At 42.6% G+C, this 16,177-nt stretch overlaps 1 pseudogene; it reads left to right on the forward strand.

Annotated features, from left to right (window-relative positions):
• Positions 1-6,859: 6,859 nt before the first annotated feature.
• Positions 6,860-15,249, forward strand: LOC129409491 (NACHT, LRR and PYD domains-containing protein 14-like; annotated as a pseudogene).
• The last annotated feature ends 928 nt before the right edge of the window (positions 15,250-16,177 follow it).

Here is a 16,177-nt window from a genome sequence, read left to right on the forward strand (position 1 = left end):
TCTTTCTAAAGTGCATTTGTATTGTTTGTGTTTGTTAGAAAAGCAGGATTTTCCTTCAGCTTTGCACTAACTGATGTGTAAAAGTCTTTGTCTCCTGCTCTAGTTTATTGTCTGAGTCTTAATGAAGAAACCAAGAGCTGCTTTTAGTCGTTCAAACATCATTCTGTTGATTTCATCATGTCAACACTTCATTGTGACGTTGTGTGTTGTTCAGTGTTGGGGAAGTGACTTTGAAAAACTCTTTAGTTACTCATTACTCGTTACTTGTTCAAAATGTAATCTATTACACTACTTAGTTACTGCCTTAAGAAAGTAACTTAGTTCCTCATGACTTTGGGATTGGACTTTTTTGCAGTTTTGTCTAAATGAATCAAATCTGTGTTTTTCTCTTTTATTCAAAGGCCACTAAACGTAATGTCCACGGCTCTAAATTGGGGAAGTTTCCTATTTACATCTGAAACTGTAATTCCATGTCCATGTGTCACAGTCAGTTTGTGGAGAGAGGATTTGTCCTTGAGAATGTCATATTTTGATATTTTTCTGTATAATGTTGTAAAGAGAAATGCAATAAACCCCTGTAATGTTCTATGTTGTGTTCCTCATCATGTTGGATTCTTTGTTCCAAATGTCACGACTCTGTGACACCGATGGTGCTGTGCTGTGCAAGTTCACACTTTTCATGAACTAGTTCAAAGTTCAGTTCATTTTAATTTTTAGGTGACGTATGTAAATAAAAGGCTGCACTTATTTTTCAAACTGACTCCAGTTTACAACAAGACTTAACCATAACCACATCAGAATGTCCTGAAAGTGACTGAGGGCGGCTCCTCTGAACGCACTAGATGATCTTGAGCAGCTCGTCCTGCGTGAAGATTTCAGAAAACAGATCATCCTATTTTATTGACGCTCTGCGTGAACATAGGTGCATATCCCCGTCAAAATCCACAGAGAACATGGATCTATTGTTGTATTTGTGCGTTTACCATCAGCACATCGAGCTCCTGGAGCAGTTCTGTATCATGTGAAAGAGCCCAGCTCCACAAAGACTGTTCATTGGTGCTTTGAAATGAACTTTTGAAATCCTTGTGTTTGCCGTGGTGAGTCTGTACAGAAGGTAAATACAAGCGGCTAAACGCGCCCGGTCAAGTTTGATCGACTTTCCCACTGAGAAACACAAGAGTCAGTATGTTCCACTAGAGCTGTCGGTGGAGTCGCCTTCACGTTGACGCGGCTGTGGTTTCGTGAGGTTAGTGCGAGCAGATCGTCACTCGTCAGTGAAAACAAATTCCAACATTTAATTGAATCCAACAGTGACGTACGTCGTTCATCTCACATCATTTGAACAAATTCACGTTCAAGTTCTTGATTTACAAATGTGTCAGGTTCAGTTCAAAGTTCACTGAAAAATGAACGCGTTCATTTGAACTTGTTCATGCACAACACTGGTGCTGTGACACGACGGGCGACACTTGGCACCGGTGCTGTTATGAAACCAGGCTTCACTCCCCATCCCTAGTGTGGAATGCAGACATGATCAGACAATTCAGGGGAGGAATTTTCCACAGAACTTGGAGGAGGAGCTGGAGAGCGGTTGGACAGGTTTGATTTGACGTGGACGGATTGTGATGAGTTTTCCCAAAAAGCAGAGTTCAGAGACTGGTTTAGTCTGAGTGTGTTTCTCTGAGGGACATGGAGCAGTGGATTTGTTGTGACAGATAAAAGGAAGAGAAGTGAAATGGTTCAGTCAGAGGCGCTCTCTCTCTCTCTTCATTCAGGGGTAAGTGGAGTCTCTTCACATGTTCCCTGTAACAGTCGGCTCCATCTTGAGTCACTTGGGTTGTATGTAGACGGTGTGTTAGCTGATGCACTCGCTCTCTGTTCTCACAGTGAAGCTCCAAAAAGTCCTTGAGTGAAGTTTGTTCCTTTCTGACTTTACAAAAGTTTTAAAGAAGACGTATTGTGCTTGTGTCGCTCTGGAGCTTTAATCTATCACACCTGTGGCTCTGGTGTATTTGGGATATTCTGAAATTACTCAATGATACTTTACAGGGACGTCACACTGTGGGTGGTCTACATGTATGTCTATGGTGGAATGTTTAGCAGTTACCATGGTGACACAATGCACACATTACCAATCACTGTAAAGAATCATTTTAAGATCTGGATGGATTTAAAGAGCACATTTTCAGTCTGAGCGTTCATCGTCCTGTTTACAGTTTGATATTTAGTTAAAAGGTGAAAACTGAAAAAGAAAAGACTTGTACTTGTAAATCTGCACAATTGTAACTAAAGAGAATTTCCTGCTGGACCAAGGCCAAACTCACCCGGAATTTACCCCAGGAGCATCAGCAGCTCGTAACGTCAGCAGAGCTGCACACACGAGAACTTTAAAAACTTCAATTTACTCCAGAGACACAGAGCTGCTCCTGTGACGCCAACCTCTGTGTATTCTCACGATTAAACTCTAAACTCTGTGTATCTCACGTCTCTAAACTCTGTGTTCTCACGTTAAACTCTAAACTCTGTGTATTCTCACGTTTAAACTCTAAACTCTAAATAACTCTTGTATTCTCTCTGTGTATTTCGTTTAAACTCTAAATTCTGTGTATTCTCACGATTAAACTCTAAACTTGTTCATGTTTTCATTGTTGATTGTCTCTGTTCTGTTTTAAAACTCTAAACTAAAGTGTCAGAGTGGATGTTTTGTAGATGTTTTTTGTTTGTGGATGTTTTGTGATGTTTTTGTGGAGATGTTTTGTGGATGTTTTGTAGATGTTTTGTGATGTTTTGTGATGTTTTGTGTATTGTTTTGTGATGTTTTGTGGAGGTTTTGTGGAGGTTTTGTGGAGGTTTTGCAGTGTTACGAGTCGTATCTGTGGAGCTGCGTTCATGAAGCTCGTCTCGTTTCACTTTTGCTCGTTGCTCCTCGCGTCTTTTCCTTCACTTGTTCTTGTAAAGTTTCTGTCTGATGTGGTCAAGTGTTTTAGATTTAAACTTTCCGTGTCCATCTGGAGTCGTTCCTCGAGCTCCTGATGCGACGCTCGGTGTTTACGTCGCTGTAGAGATTTTACACAACGGATTTTGAAAGAGCAGGAAGTTTATTTTGACACCACGTGTTTATTTCCTGTTTTCCTCTGATAAAAGTCTGGAGACGCTCTGACGCTGCAGAATTAGAGCTCCAGTCTAATTGGAGCAGCGCGTAGAGTCCTGACGGCGTTGGACGAGCGTGTGACTCTGCTGGTGCAGATTGTCCGACCGGTTCAAATGGAAAAAATAAACCTGCTGCTGTTGTTGTGTTTCCTCTGTTCGTCTTTGGTGTAAACTGGGGGTTAGAGACATTTCTCTGTGAACAGTGTCGCCTTTGACTTGGGCTCAGAAAAAAACAAAACATTATACTGAACAATAAACAGAACATTTTCCAAACGTGACATTTTGTGGTTTTCCATAGACATGTATGTACATGTCCCCACTCTTCATCTGTCACTATCATTTTTCACATGGATTTTATTTCTAGTCGTGGTGATCAGGAAAACACAGATTCTAAGAGCTTCTTTTAAGAGAAGTTGAAAAGTTCATTGATTTTAGATTTTTTGTGTTTGTCCCAAAATCAGAGCAGCAGCAGTCGCCTCACTTCACCTGTACGAGGCCCCGCCCACCTGGACTGCAGCCAATAGAGGAGCGGCTCTGAGTGTGTCCAGAAAGAACAAACACACAAGCCTCTTCCTTCAGACGCACTTTTCTCTGGGACAATTTGGATCCACTCACGTATCACCAGTTTATTCTGTTCAACACTGGGTTTAGTCCTGGTTTAGTCCTGGTTTAGTCCTGGTTTAGTCCTGGTTTAGACCTGGTTTAGTCCTGGTTTAGTCCTGGTTTAGTCCTGGTTTAGTCCTGGTTTAGTCCTGGTTTACCTGGTTAGTCCTGGTTTAGTCCTGGTTTAGTCCTGGTTTAGAGTCCTGGTTTAGTCCTGGTTTAGTCCTGGTTTAGACCTGGTTTAGTCCTGGTTTAGACCTGGTTTACTGGTTTAGTCCTGGTTTAGTCCTGGTTTAGTCCTGGTTTAGTCCTGGTTTAGTCCTGGTTTAGTCCTGGTTTAGACCTGGTTTAGTTTAGTCCTGGTTTAGTCCTGGTTTAGTCCTGGTTTAGTCCTGGTTTACCCTGGTTTAGTCCTGGTTTAGTCCTGGTTTAGTCCTGGTTTAGTCCTGGTTTAGTCCTGGTTTACCTGGTTTAGTCCTTTTGTTTTAGTTTTCCTGGTTTAGACCTGGTTTAGTCCTGGTTTAGTCCTGGTTTAGTTCTGGTTTTAGGTTTACCTGGTTTAGTTTAGTCCTGGTTTAGTCCTGGTTTAGTCCTGGTTTAGTTTACCTTTAGTCCTGTTTATTTTTGTCTCTGGTTTGTCCTGGTTTAGTCCTGGTTTATTTCCTGGTCTGTTTCTGTCGTTCGTCTCGTTATAACTTGAGATATTTTGACATTTATTTGACAGATTCTGGTTTTGTGAATCTACTATTTTTCTCTGTCGTCACAGTTGAACATCTTTTATCCTCGACTTAGATTTGTGTCTATTTTCCGTCCACATTGAAACATATTTTTGCTGACTCATAATCCGGTCTCTTTAGGTTTGTCTCCTTCAGAGCTGTTGTGTCCTTCACGTTTGACTCGTTTGATTTGGGCCGAGCTCTTTTGAGGCTCTTGTAAAACATGCACTTTTGGCACTTTTGGCACTTTTTTTTCAAGTCCGTCAGGCGTCAGTTCTGTCACATTTCAGGTGTGATGGAGTCGACAAATCTCCCTGTCGCCTCTAAATGTGCTGATCAAATATTATTTGTGAACTTAGAAATGGCCACTTAAAGTTTCATACAATATTCATTCATAAAACATAAATAACATATTTGATCAGGACATTTTAGGCTGACAGAGTCGACCTAAACAAAGGACAAAGGTTTCATTTCCAGTTTTGTCAACACAAATTCATCTCTTAGTTTTGTCTTGTCAGGTGTCACTTCTGTTGTTGATCCTGCTGGAGCCTGATCATATTGTGACTCCAGCTCTTCAAAGGCTCTAATGCAAAGTCAAATGTGTCAAATCATGAATATCAGAATCAAAAGTGGTGGAGGAGGGCAGAGGAGAGGGAGAGGAAGAGGAGAGAAACACTGGAGAGGAAGAGGAGGATAAAGGTGGATGCAGACTGAGAGACGGGGGGTGGAGGAGGACCACAGACCACTTTCCTCTCCTACACTGAGTTTGGGCCTTGGAAGACAAATCATTGTCAGTGTTGTGAAGTCTGGTCAGTGTTAAACCTGTAGCATCAGTTTTCATCTGGATTCCAGATCCATGTGTTTGAGTCATTTTGTAAAGAAACTGGACTTTTGCACTTGAGTTTGTGTGGTTCAGGTGGTAAAGGGCATTAGGGAACAGTGTGTGTGTTTGAACTAGGGGTGGCACGGTCTGCGTGTTCATATTGAACCGTCACGGTGCAGGGGTTACGCTTCGGTACCAGCATTTTCACGTAGAATACACTGTACAAAATAAAGTTTGATTCAAAAAGATACTGAGATACTGAAACAAACGTGGAACTGTTGTGTGGCGTGAGATTCCTTCAGGACGCATTTACTCATTTGCATCTGAAAACTTTGACTGGTCGAGCTTTTCGAACTCTGCCTTCAATACAACCTCTGCTTGGTAGTTTGTGTTGAGGTTCTCTGGTTGTGAGTGAGTTCATTTTGAGAATGGCGAGTGGCGGCACACAGGAGTTAGAAGACCCACCTGCATCATTTAAGTCAATGGTGCTGGAGAACTTCAGGTTCCCCGTGACTTATAATAGTGACTTTGAGCGGGTGGTGGAAAAGACCAAGACGGTCTGTCGGCGTTGTTCAACAGTTGTTGATGATGTGAACGGAAACACTTCAAATATACTAACACATGTCCGACATCACCCAGACGTCCCATTCACTACAACAAGACCCAAAAAAAGTGTCCACTTACTTCTCCCCGCCGTATTTAATCAACCAATAGACACGAACACTAGTAGAGTAAAAAAATGACCGAAGCAACTGGGATTTATATTGCATCCACTCTGCGCCCGCACTCCACTGTAGAAGAGGCTTCAAATATTTATGACATGTGCTGGAACCTGGCTACAGCGTGTCGTCCCACAGCCACGTGAAACAAACTGTAGTCCCCGACTTTTACAACAGAACAGACAGACAGTGGAGCAGGAGTGGTCAGCTGCACATTCAGTCGCTCTCACCACAGATTCGTGGAGTTCTCGAGCTACCGAAAGCTTCCTCACAGTAACAGAGCATTTGATCAGCTCTGCGTGGGAGATGAGAACGGTCGTCCTACAAACGCGCCCCTTATATGAGCAGCACACAAGCATCACCTGAGAAATGTAAAGCTACAAAAGAGGCCATTTGGCAAAACTGCACTGATGCACCTTCCAGTAGAGCTGCTCTTCTATGTGCTGCTTGTTCACTTATTGTTTCAGTTGTTTCAGGATGTTGCAGCTTCCTCAGATTTGAACAATAAAAACAGCCTTTAAGTACCAAAAATGTACCGAACCGTAGGGTCTGAACCGAGGTACGTACTGAACTGTGACTTTTGTGTACCGTGCCACCCCTAGTTTGAACACACAGCTGCATCACACACAGAATCTCCACAGGGACCACATCTCCACACGATTTGGATCTCAGTGTTGTCCAGACCAAGTTCAGTCTACACTTCTATTTTCTAACACGTTTGTCTCTTTTGGCGTCTCCTCCTTTACGTTTGGATTTGAAAGTCTCTTTATGGAGGCACTTGACAAAACGACATGAGCTGAACCATGTGAGCAGTGGGCGGGGCTAAACACTGTGATGTCATTCTGTAGGACTCTGGACTGAGCATGGATCAGAGCGAGCACAGAGAGGACGCAGACCCTCCCACCACCAGCAGGGCGGCGCTGGGAAGTCAACGCTCTACTGGACGATTGATTGGTTTTTTTGAGGAGTGTGGTTCACAGTAAGTCTGAGCCAATGATTAGATGTGACTGTTGTGTGTGTTTACAGGAACTAAACAAATGTGACGAGCAAAAACACCAGGGCCACATGTGTCGCTTCAGTGTAGGACGTCTCGTCTTTCTGACAGAAATCATCATCAGATTTTAAAGTTTTAAGTTTCAATGATCTGACCATTCCAGAAATCAGATTATAATTAGATTTGAAGTGTGAATTTAAACAGAGACACTGAAGAGTGGATTCATTTAACAAACATCCATTATATTTCTTTTTAAAATAAAAAGGAGGAAGTATTTTATCTTTTGTATAATGAAAGAAATCCTAGTGTCAAATATGAAATGTGGAGTTTTTTTGTTCAAACCATCGTACTGAAGCGTCTGTGGTGAAGGCCTCATGAACACTTTGTAGAACCTCCTGAAGTATCTGACCTGAGTCACAACAGTCCCATGTGTTTTACTGTGACTGAAGTGTGTTTTCTTCTGTGTCTCAGGATCCAGCAGAAACATGAACCACTGACCTTCAGGAGAAAGCTGTGAGTGAGCGCTGTGTTTTATGCTGCATGATATTAGAAGGATGTGGGGAATTAGATCTGGTACACGGGTTATTTAGAGTTTCACAAATTCTGTTCAGGTGAAAGTTCACTGAGTTCACTGAGTTTGCTGATGTAAAGACTCAGTCACTATAATGAAAAATATAAAGTTTATATATAAAAAAACATTGGTGTGAGATTTGTCCAAGACAGTGCTCTGATTTATTATTTAAATTTAAAGTCAAACTGTATTTTCCTGTTAAATAAATCCATCAGACTCCAGCACAGAGCAGAGTCTTCTGAAGTGTCCTCCACCTGTGAGTCCCTCAGGAGTGATCGCTCTATGAGACATCCAGATCATTTTGCCTTGGAGCCGTAAGTTCTCAGAAACATTGATGATAAGAACAATAAACAAATAATAAATAAATAATTATACATGTTGAATGTGTCTCTGTGACAGAGGGGAGCAGCCGGGTCCAGAGGTCTCCAGTGGTCAGCACCATCACACACAGCTGGACTTCATATTTAAGGTTTTGTCATTCACTAAAGTTTGGAAATGTTCAGATGAATGAAGCTTGTTTCACACAGATCTGACACTGACTGCATTTGTGTTGTTTATAATGTGTCTGTTCAGCTTCTGGAGGAGGACATCTTCACTTTTGTCCAGAAGGAGCTGAAGAAGCTCCACAAGGTTCTGAGTACAGATGATCCAGAAGGTTTAGATCCTGTGGAGGATGAGGATGAAGAGCAGAGGAGCTGCAGTGAGGCTGTTCTGAAGATCACACTGAACTTCCTGAGGAGGATGAAGCAGAAGGAGCTGGCTGAGCGTCTGTGGAGCAGTAGGACCATTTAACACATTTAACAAGGTGCTCACAGTCATTTGATCTTCTCTGAGACTCAGGTCTGTATCTGTTGTCTTCATTCAGGGAGTTATTCTGGAGTTTGTCAGCGTAAACTGAAGTCTGACCTGCAGCAGAAGTTTGAGTGTGTGTTTGAGGGCATCGCTAAAGCAGGAAACTCCAGCCTTCTGAATGAGATCTACACAGAGCTCTACATCACAGAGGGAGGGTCTTCAGAGGTCAACCAGGAACATGAGGTCAGACACATGGAAACAGCCTCCAGGACACCAGGCCCAGCAGAGACACCCATCACATGTGAAGACATGTTTAAAGGCCCAGCTCACACACATGGAGCCATCAGAACAGTGCTGACAAAGGGAGTGGCTGGCATCGGGAAAACAGTGCTCACTCAGAAGTTCAGTCTGGACTGGGCTCAAGGTGAAGCCAACCAGGACATACAGCTGCTGTTCCCGTTCACTTTCAGAGCACTCAATGTGCTGAAGGAGAGAAGATTCAGCTTGGTGACACTTGTCCGTCACTTCTTTAGTCAAACACGAGCAGAACTCTGCAGCTTTGAAGACCTCCAGGTGCTCTTCATCTTTGACGGTCTGGACGAGTGCAGACCTCCTCTGGACTTCACCAAAACCGAGGCCCTGAGCGACCCCACAGAGTCCGCCTCAGTGCACGTGCTGCTGGTGAACCTCATCAGGGGGAGCCTGCTTCCCTCCGCTCGCCTCTGGATAACCACACGACCCGCGGCGGCCAATCAGATCCCTGCTGAGTGCGTCTCCATGGTGACAGAGGTCAGAGGGTTCACCGACCCGCAGAAGGAGCAGTACTTCAGGAAGAGGTTCAGAGACGAGGCCGACACAATCATCTCCCACATCAAGACGTCCAGAATCCTCCACATCATGTGCCACCTGCCGATCTTCTGCTGGATCGCTGCTGCAGTCCTGGAGCATCTGTTGAAAAGCAGAGAGAGAGGAGAGCTGCCCAAGACCCTGACTCAGATGTACATCCACTTCCTGGTGGTTCAGGCCAAAGTCAAGAACATCAAGTATGAAGGAGGATCTGAGACAGACCCACACTGGAGTCCAGAGACCAGGGAGATGGTGAAGTCTCTGGGAAAAGTGGCCTTTGAGCAGCTGCAGAAAGGAAACCTGATCTTCTACGAGAGTGACCTGAGCGAGTGTGGGCTGGACGCTGCTGCAGCGGCCTCAGTGTACTCCGGAGTGTTCACACAGGTCTTTAGAGAGGAGCCAGGCCTGTACCAGGACAAGGTCTACTGCTTCATCCATCTGAGTGTGCAGGAGTTTCTGGCTGCTCTTCACGTCCATCAGACCTTCATCAACACTGGGATCAACCTGCTCTCAGAGAAAAACACAGAAGTGTCCTCTGAGTGTGAAAAAAAACACAAAAGCCTTTTCCACTGCTCTGCTGTGGACCAGGCCTTACAGAGTCCAAACGGACACCTGGACCTGCTCCTCCGCTTCCTCCTGGGTCTTTCACTGTCGACCAATCAGAGCCTTCTACAAGGTCTGCTGACACAGACAGGAACCCAAAGCCAATAGCTCCCAGAAAACCTGTTTTCAACCAATCAGAAAACAGCTGAGTACATCAAGAAGAAGCTGAGTGAGGATGTGTCTGCAGAGAGGAGCATCAACCTGCTCCACTGTCTGAATGAACTGAATGATCGTTCTCTGGTGGAGCAGATCCAACAGTACCTGAGATCAGGACGTCTGTCTGAAAGGTGGACTGTCTCCTGCTGAGTGGTCAGCTCTGGCCTTCATCTTACTGTCATCAGAAGAAGATCTGGACCAGTTTGAGCTGAATAAATACTGTGCTTCAGAGGAGGTTCTCCTGAGGCTGCTGCCAGTGGTCAAGGCCTCCACCAAAGCTCTGTGAGTCTCCTTTGTTTAACAGAGGATGGTTTGATTCAACTTCTACATAAACAATGTTTTCTGTCTCCAGACTGAGCAGCTGTAACCTGTCAGAGAGAAGCTGTGAAGCTTCTGTCCTCAGTCCTCAGCTCCCAGTCCTCTAGTCTGACAGTCCTGGACCTCAGTCTCAATGACTTGAAGGACTCAGGGCTGAAGATGTTGTGTGATGGACTGAAGAGTCGTCACTGTAAACTGGAACAGCTCAGGTCAGAGGAGTTCATATTCTTCACTATTATTACATAACCTGTTGGTATTTGCATTGGAAAATAACATTTGATAAAGTCACATAAAGATGTGGGACTTGTTGTTTGTCTCATTTGGGTTGAATGTTTCTAATGAATGGACTGATTCCAATAATCTGTGTCCTCAGACTGTCAGGTTGTCTGCTCTCAGAGGAAGGCTGTGCTTCTCTGGCCTCAGCTCTGAGGTCCAACCCCTCCCATCTGAGAGAAAACTGGACCTGAGCTACAACCATCCAGGAGACACAGGAGTAAAGCTCCTGTGTGCTCTACAGGAGGACCCCCACTGCACACTGGACACTCTCAGGTATGGACCACTTTACTGTGGACACAAAGACACTTTCACCAAACATGCACTCTTAAAAATGCTGGGTTAAAAAATAAAAAATAAATTTAACCCAATGCTGGGTCCAATATGGACTGAGCCACCGTTGGGTTATTTTAGCCCAACGAGTTGGATTATATGATTTGATCCAACATGTTGGGTTATATTTTCCACTCACCACTGGGTAATTTTACCCCAACTATTGGCTTAATTTTAACCCAACTTTTGGGTTGAATATTTAAGGTGGAATGTCTCTTATACTCGCAGATACGATCTGCAGACACCATCTCATTTTAACCATCTTCGAAATAAATAAATATTTAGAAGATGGTTAAAACAAATATTTGCTAGTATAAGACATCTTTTCCATTTTAAATATTTCAACCAAATTATGTTTTAAGAATTAGACAAATGTTAACTTACTAATAGTGATTAAAACATTCACATATAAAGATCATAACACAATTACACTATTTTAATTTTAAACTTTTATTTCTGTAAAATTAGGTGTAAAAGTTATCAGTACATTTTATTATCAACACTGCAAGTCTGCTGCTTACAGCAGATGTACTGCATGTTGGTATAAATTTAAAGTAACCTACACTGAGTGACACTTTCCCCAAACCAAACCAGTCCCTTGTATCATTCTTCTATCAGGTGATGGGGGCGTCTCAGTCCGGAGCTCAGGGCTGTGGACACTTCTGTCTGTTGAAGATCCACTGTGGGAAAAATACAGACATACTTACATTAAAAGCATATTACAGCAAAGAATGTTCACATTTTCTACACCAGTCGCTCTAGAGTATAAAGCTGATAAATATACTCGCTGTACTTACTTGTACCAGTTCTTGCTGTAGCCTGGTGAAGTGACAGAAACTTCAGTGTTGACAGGAGCTCAGGGCTGTGCACTCCTCAGTCTGCTGGACTGTACAGTCCACTGTGGGAACAAATAAGACCTGGTCACATTTAGACACATTTAATTATTTATCAGGTGAAAAAAAAAACTTAACAACAACGTCTATTTTAGAAAATGCAGTGCACTAATATTGCACTTACATGTACTTGTGCCTGTGGTGCCAGATGATAATCCTTGGATATATTCATCCTGGGTCAGGGCTCTGGGCTCATCTGGAGATTCCACTGAAGAAAACCTCTCACATTTATAATATTATAGTGTATCTGGAGACACTTTTCCTAAAAGAGATATCTGGACACTCTAAAACTTGTAAGGTAAATAAATGTACATGGTGCAGTTCCATAACTGTGACAGAAGCTTGAGGTTTGGGTTGGTTCATCTCTGTCTACAGTGAAGGCACTGGCCACTCCAGTGTCCTGAATATTTTCCTGACAAAATGACAATTAGACACATTTGCATGTAAAATAAAATAAATTTGAATGTACCAGGTGAGCCCTTTTCTAAAACAGACAAGATTTCCACTGTAACTGAATAGTGAAATTAAAAGCTCTTTATACACGGACCTGAATGACAGAATCTTAATGTGTTGGGTTTGTTCATCTCAAAGACAGAGGTCGTACAATGAAGATCCTACTGTGGGAAAAGAGAACAATGTCAACATTTTAACATTATTATTATACTTGGAAATAAATATAATTGTATCTCCCTGTATCAGGAGAATCCACAGAGACAACACCTGATGTTGGGGAAACTGAGAGGAGACGTCTGTAGGGACTGTAGTCTGTAATCATCTGATGATCAGTGTCAGTGTCAATCACAATCTACTATTTAATATGTTCAATTCAGCTTGATCTTAAATGATTTATTATTAAGAAAGAATAAAACTTCTTAAGTCATAATGAAATCATATTGATAAGAAAGTGTATTTGGCTCAAAATCATTTCTGTGTACGTGTGTGTGTATCCACATACACAGACGTGTGTTCAATCAGGCTGCTTTGCTGAAGCTCCTCCTCTCTACGGCCGCTTCAGCAAAGCGGAGCGGGGGACCGTCAGACCCCAACAACCACTGCCGTGTTCTCCGGGCCCCGCGGCGCTAACTGCTGTGTGGGAACGGGGGGCAGATACAAAAAGTACTGCAGACTTAAGAACTGAATCTCTAGAAAAAATCCCGTCTACGCTTTGTTCTTGCCACTTTGTTTGGCCATGAACCTTAAGTGTATCAGGTATAAACCTCCAGCCGGGCTAAAGCTAACATTCAATATTACAATTTACCAATAACTTGAGCCCGTCATTTGTCAGTCATTTGGGCTTTTACGTTAAGCTATTTTAAGAAAACTGCCATCTTCAGCATCAACACCACTGTTTTATTCATTTGGTTCTAAGTTAACTTCAGTTCTTTTGTAATCACAACAGTAGTTGAGCCACGTGAGAAGAGACCACAGGCTCAGGACGAGTTATTGACAAAAAGGTTCAGTTGTAGAAAGTTATAAATGAAGTCTTAGTGATCAAAGAAAAACATAAAACACGTAAAATACCTTTTAAAAGACGTTCCTCTTGGAGCAGGCAGAAGAGGTGGATAATGGCCGCCACGCAGTGTTGGGGAGTAACAGATTACATGTACTGGAGTTACGTAATCAGAGTACAAATTTGATAACTCTATTCAGTTACAGTTACTGTTTCAGTGAGTGGTAATTGGATTACAGTTACTTTGTTGAAATAAATGGATTACACGGCAGTATTTTCCTGTTTTCCTGTTTTCGCATTTTGGGCTACGCGAAAACTTTTTGGGCTTGTGTTTCAGACTCTTGTGTTTCAGACTCTTGTGTTTCAGACTCTTGTGTTTCAGACTCTTGTGTTTCACACTCTTGTGTTTCAGACTCTTGTGTTTCAGACTCTTGTGTTTCACACTCTTGTGTTTCAGACTCTTGTGTTTCAGACTCTTGTGTTTCAGACTCTTGTGTTTCACACTCTTGTGTTTCACACTCTTGTGTTTCACACTCTTGTGTTTCAGACTCTTGTGTTTCAGACTCTTGTCTTGTGTTTCAGACTGGATCCTGCTGGAGCTGAGTGGTTGACTCCAGGACTCAGAAAGTGTAAGTGTTGAATGAAGTCCATGTGAAACAGACACAGACTTGATTTCAAATGGGTGTGAGACACAATGCATGATGGGAAACTGAGTCCTCCCATAGAATGTGTGTAGTTGTGTGAGAGCTCAGACTGTGTGCTCCACAGCTGTGTGCTGCTGCTGGAGCAAAGGAGGAGCCCTGGAGCCACTGACACAGACACAGCTGTTTGGACTCAGCACAGGACATTTTAAAGAGGGACATTCTGCAAAATCAATCTTTTTTCATCTTTCTCCCACATTAGAACCATGTTCCTCATCACAAACCTGCCTGAAGAGGTTTGACACTCATCCATGTTTGACTCATCTAGAGATCTCTCTGGAGGAGTGTAGGAATGTGTGGAGTGACGTCAGAGACTGGAGCTGCACTTTGTCACTGCAGCAACAAACTCCAGAGACGTCCAGATTTACACTGAGAATAATGTGAAATAGACTGGTGTGGGGCTGTGAAAGGAAATGTTTTTACACTCACACAAATATGAGACAAACACAAGAGTGGAAGGATTAAGAAAGAAAAGAAGAAGAAATAGAGTGAAAAAAGACATGAATCCTAAATGAGTGAAGCCTTTAAATCCATCTTTCATGAACAAATGTGGCCATATTGTTGTAGAATTAAATGTGTGTGTCACATGTTGAGAGTGGACAGGGGACTAACTGCTGCTGTGTTGTGTTTTCTCTCCATCAGATTTCTGTGATCTCACTCTGGATCCAAACACAGCGAACAGAAAACTCAAACTGTCTGACAACAACAAGAAGGTGACACATGTGACAGAGGAGCAGCCGTATCCAGATCATCAGGACAGATTTGACTTCTGGGCTCAGATTCTGTGTTCCACTGGTCTGACTGGTCTCTGTTACTGGGAGGTCCAGTGGAGTGGAGATGTTTCTATATCAGTGTCTTACAGAAGAATCAGAAGGAAAGGAGACGGTCGTGACAGTTTGTTTGGAGGCAATGATCAGTCCTGGAGTCTGGACTGTTCTGAAAGATGGTTTCTATGTTCTTCATAATAACAAACAAACCTCCCTCCCTCATCCCTGTTCCTCTGGTGGGAGAGTATCAGTGTTTGTGGACTGTCCTGCTGGATCTCTGTCCTTCTACACAGTTTCCTCTGACCAACTGACCCACCTCCACACCTTCAACACCACATTCACTCACACTCTGATCCCTGGGTTTAGTCTCTGGACTAAAGACTCCTCAGTGTCTCTGTGACTCCGACAGACTCACTCTCCTCACTGTAAAATACTACAACATTTTACATTTATTTTTACATCATTGAACAAAAAAAGTGATTTGTTGATTAAACCAGAACTAAACCAGGACTAAACCAGGACTAAACCAGCACTAAACCAGGACTAAACTAGAACTAAACCAGGATCTAAACCAAAACCAGGACTAAATCAGGACTAAACCAGGACTAAACCAGGTCTAAACCAGGACTGGACCATGTGTTTTTTCTGGTCCATACTGATTGTTTAGAACACAGATCCAGTGATGGTCCATATGTTGAAAAGACCAAATATGGGCCAAGCGATATATGGATCTATCTCTCCTCACAGCTGGAGGCTCAGGTCACTTGGTCCCTTTGCTCCTCTGAGACAGAACTTTGATTTGAGTCTGAAGTTGCTCTTTTCACATTAAACTTGTGCTTTTGTGTATCACATGTAAATCTCTACATGATTGTCTTATTTCAATCACAATCACTGACTTATTCTGTGTTCTTGGAAATGCTTCATCATGTCTCCTGATATCTCCTTTTAAAAGACCTAAGACAGGAAAAAACTGATCACATTGAAGTGACAGACCATCATTTCCAGGTGATTTCCCTTTTTGAAGTGTAAACAGTTTGTGTTATTTGTGTTTTTGTTCTTGGTTGTTCACAGAGCCATTTGAAACTGTCCCATACAGGAGGAATATGTTTTTGATTGATTCAATAAAGGCCTCAGACACATCAGGTTGTAGAGTTGATCTAGAAATATCAGTGTAGAAGTTCTCCACAGACTTACACATTTCCTCTGGGTTTGAAAGTTTTGGATCAAATCTGTGTGTCATTCGTTTTTCAAAATAAAACCAAAAATTAAAAAAAACGAAAAAAACAACAATTTTTTTCCATTATTTTGTCTCCAAAACCAAAATGAAAAAAACAGATAACGAACTAAACCAGGAACTAAACCAGGACTGATTTGTGTCTTAGAGAGAGCGCTGGACTCAAGCACCTGTGAACGTTCTTGATTTATACATTTAGACTTTTTCCAATATAAAAGAAAAACAAATGAAAACA

The sequence above is a fragment of the Boleophthalmus pectinirostris genome, unplaced genomic scaffold (assembly GCF_026225935.1).
Source record: "Boleophthalmus pectinirostris isolate CB_2022bp ecotype Guang Dong unplaced genomic scaffold, ASM2622593v1 HiC_scaffold_2, whole genome shotgun sequence".
NCBI classification, from domain to species: domain Eukaryota; kingdom Metazoa; phylum Chordata; class Actinopteri; order Gobiiformes; family Gobiidae; genus Boleophthalmus; species Boleophthalmus pectinirostris.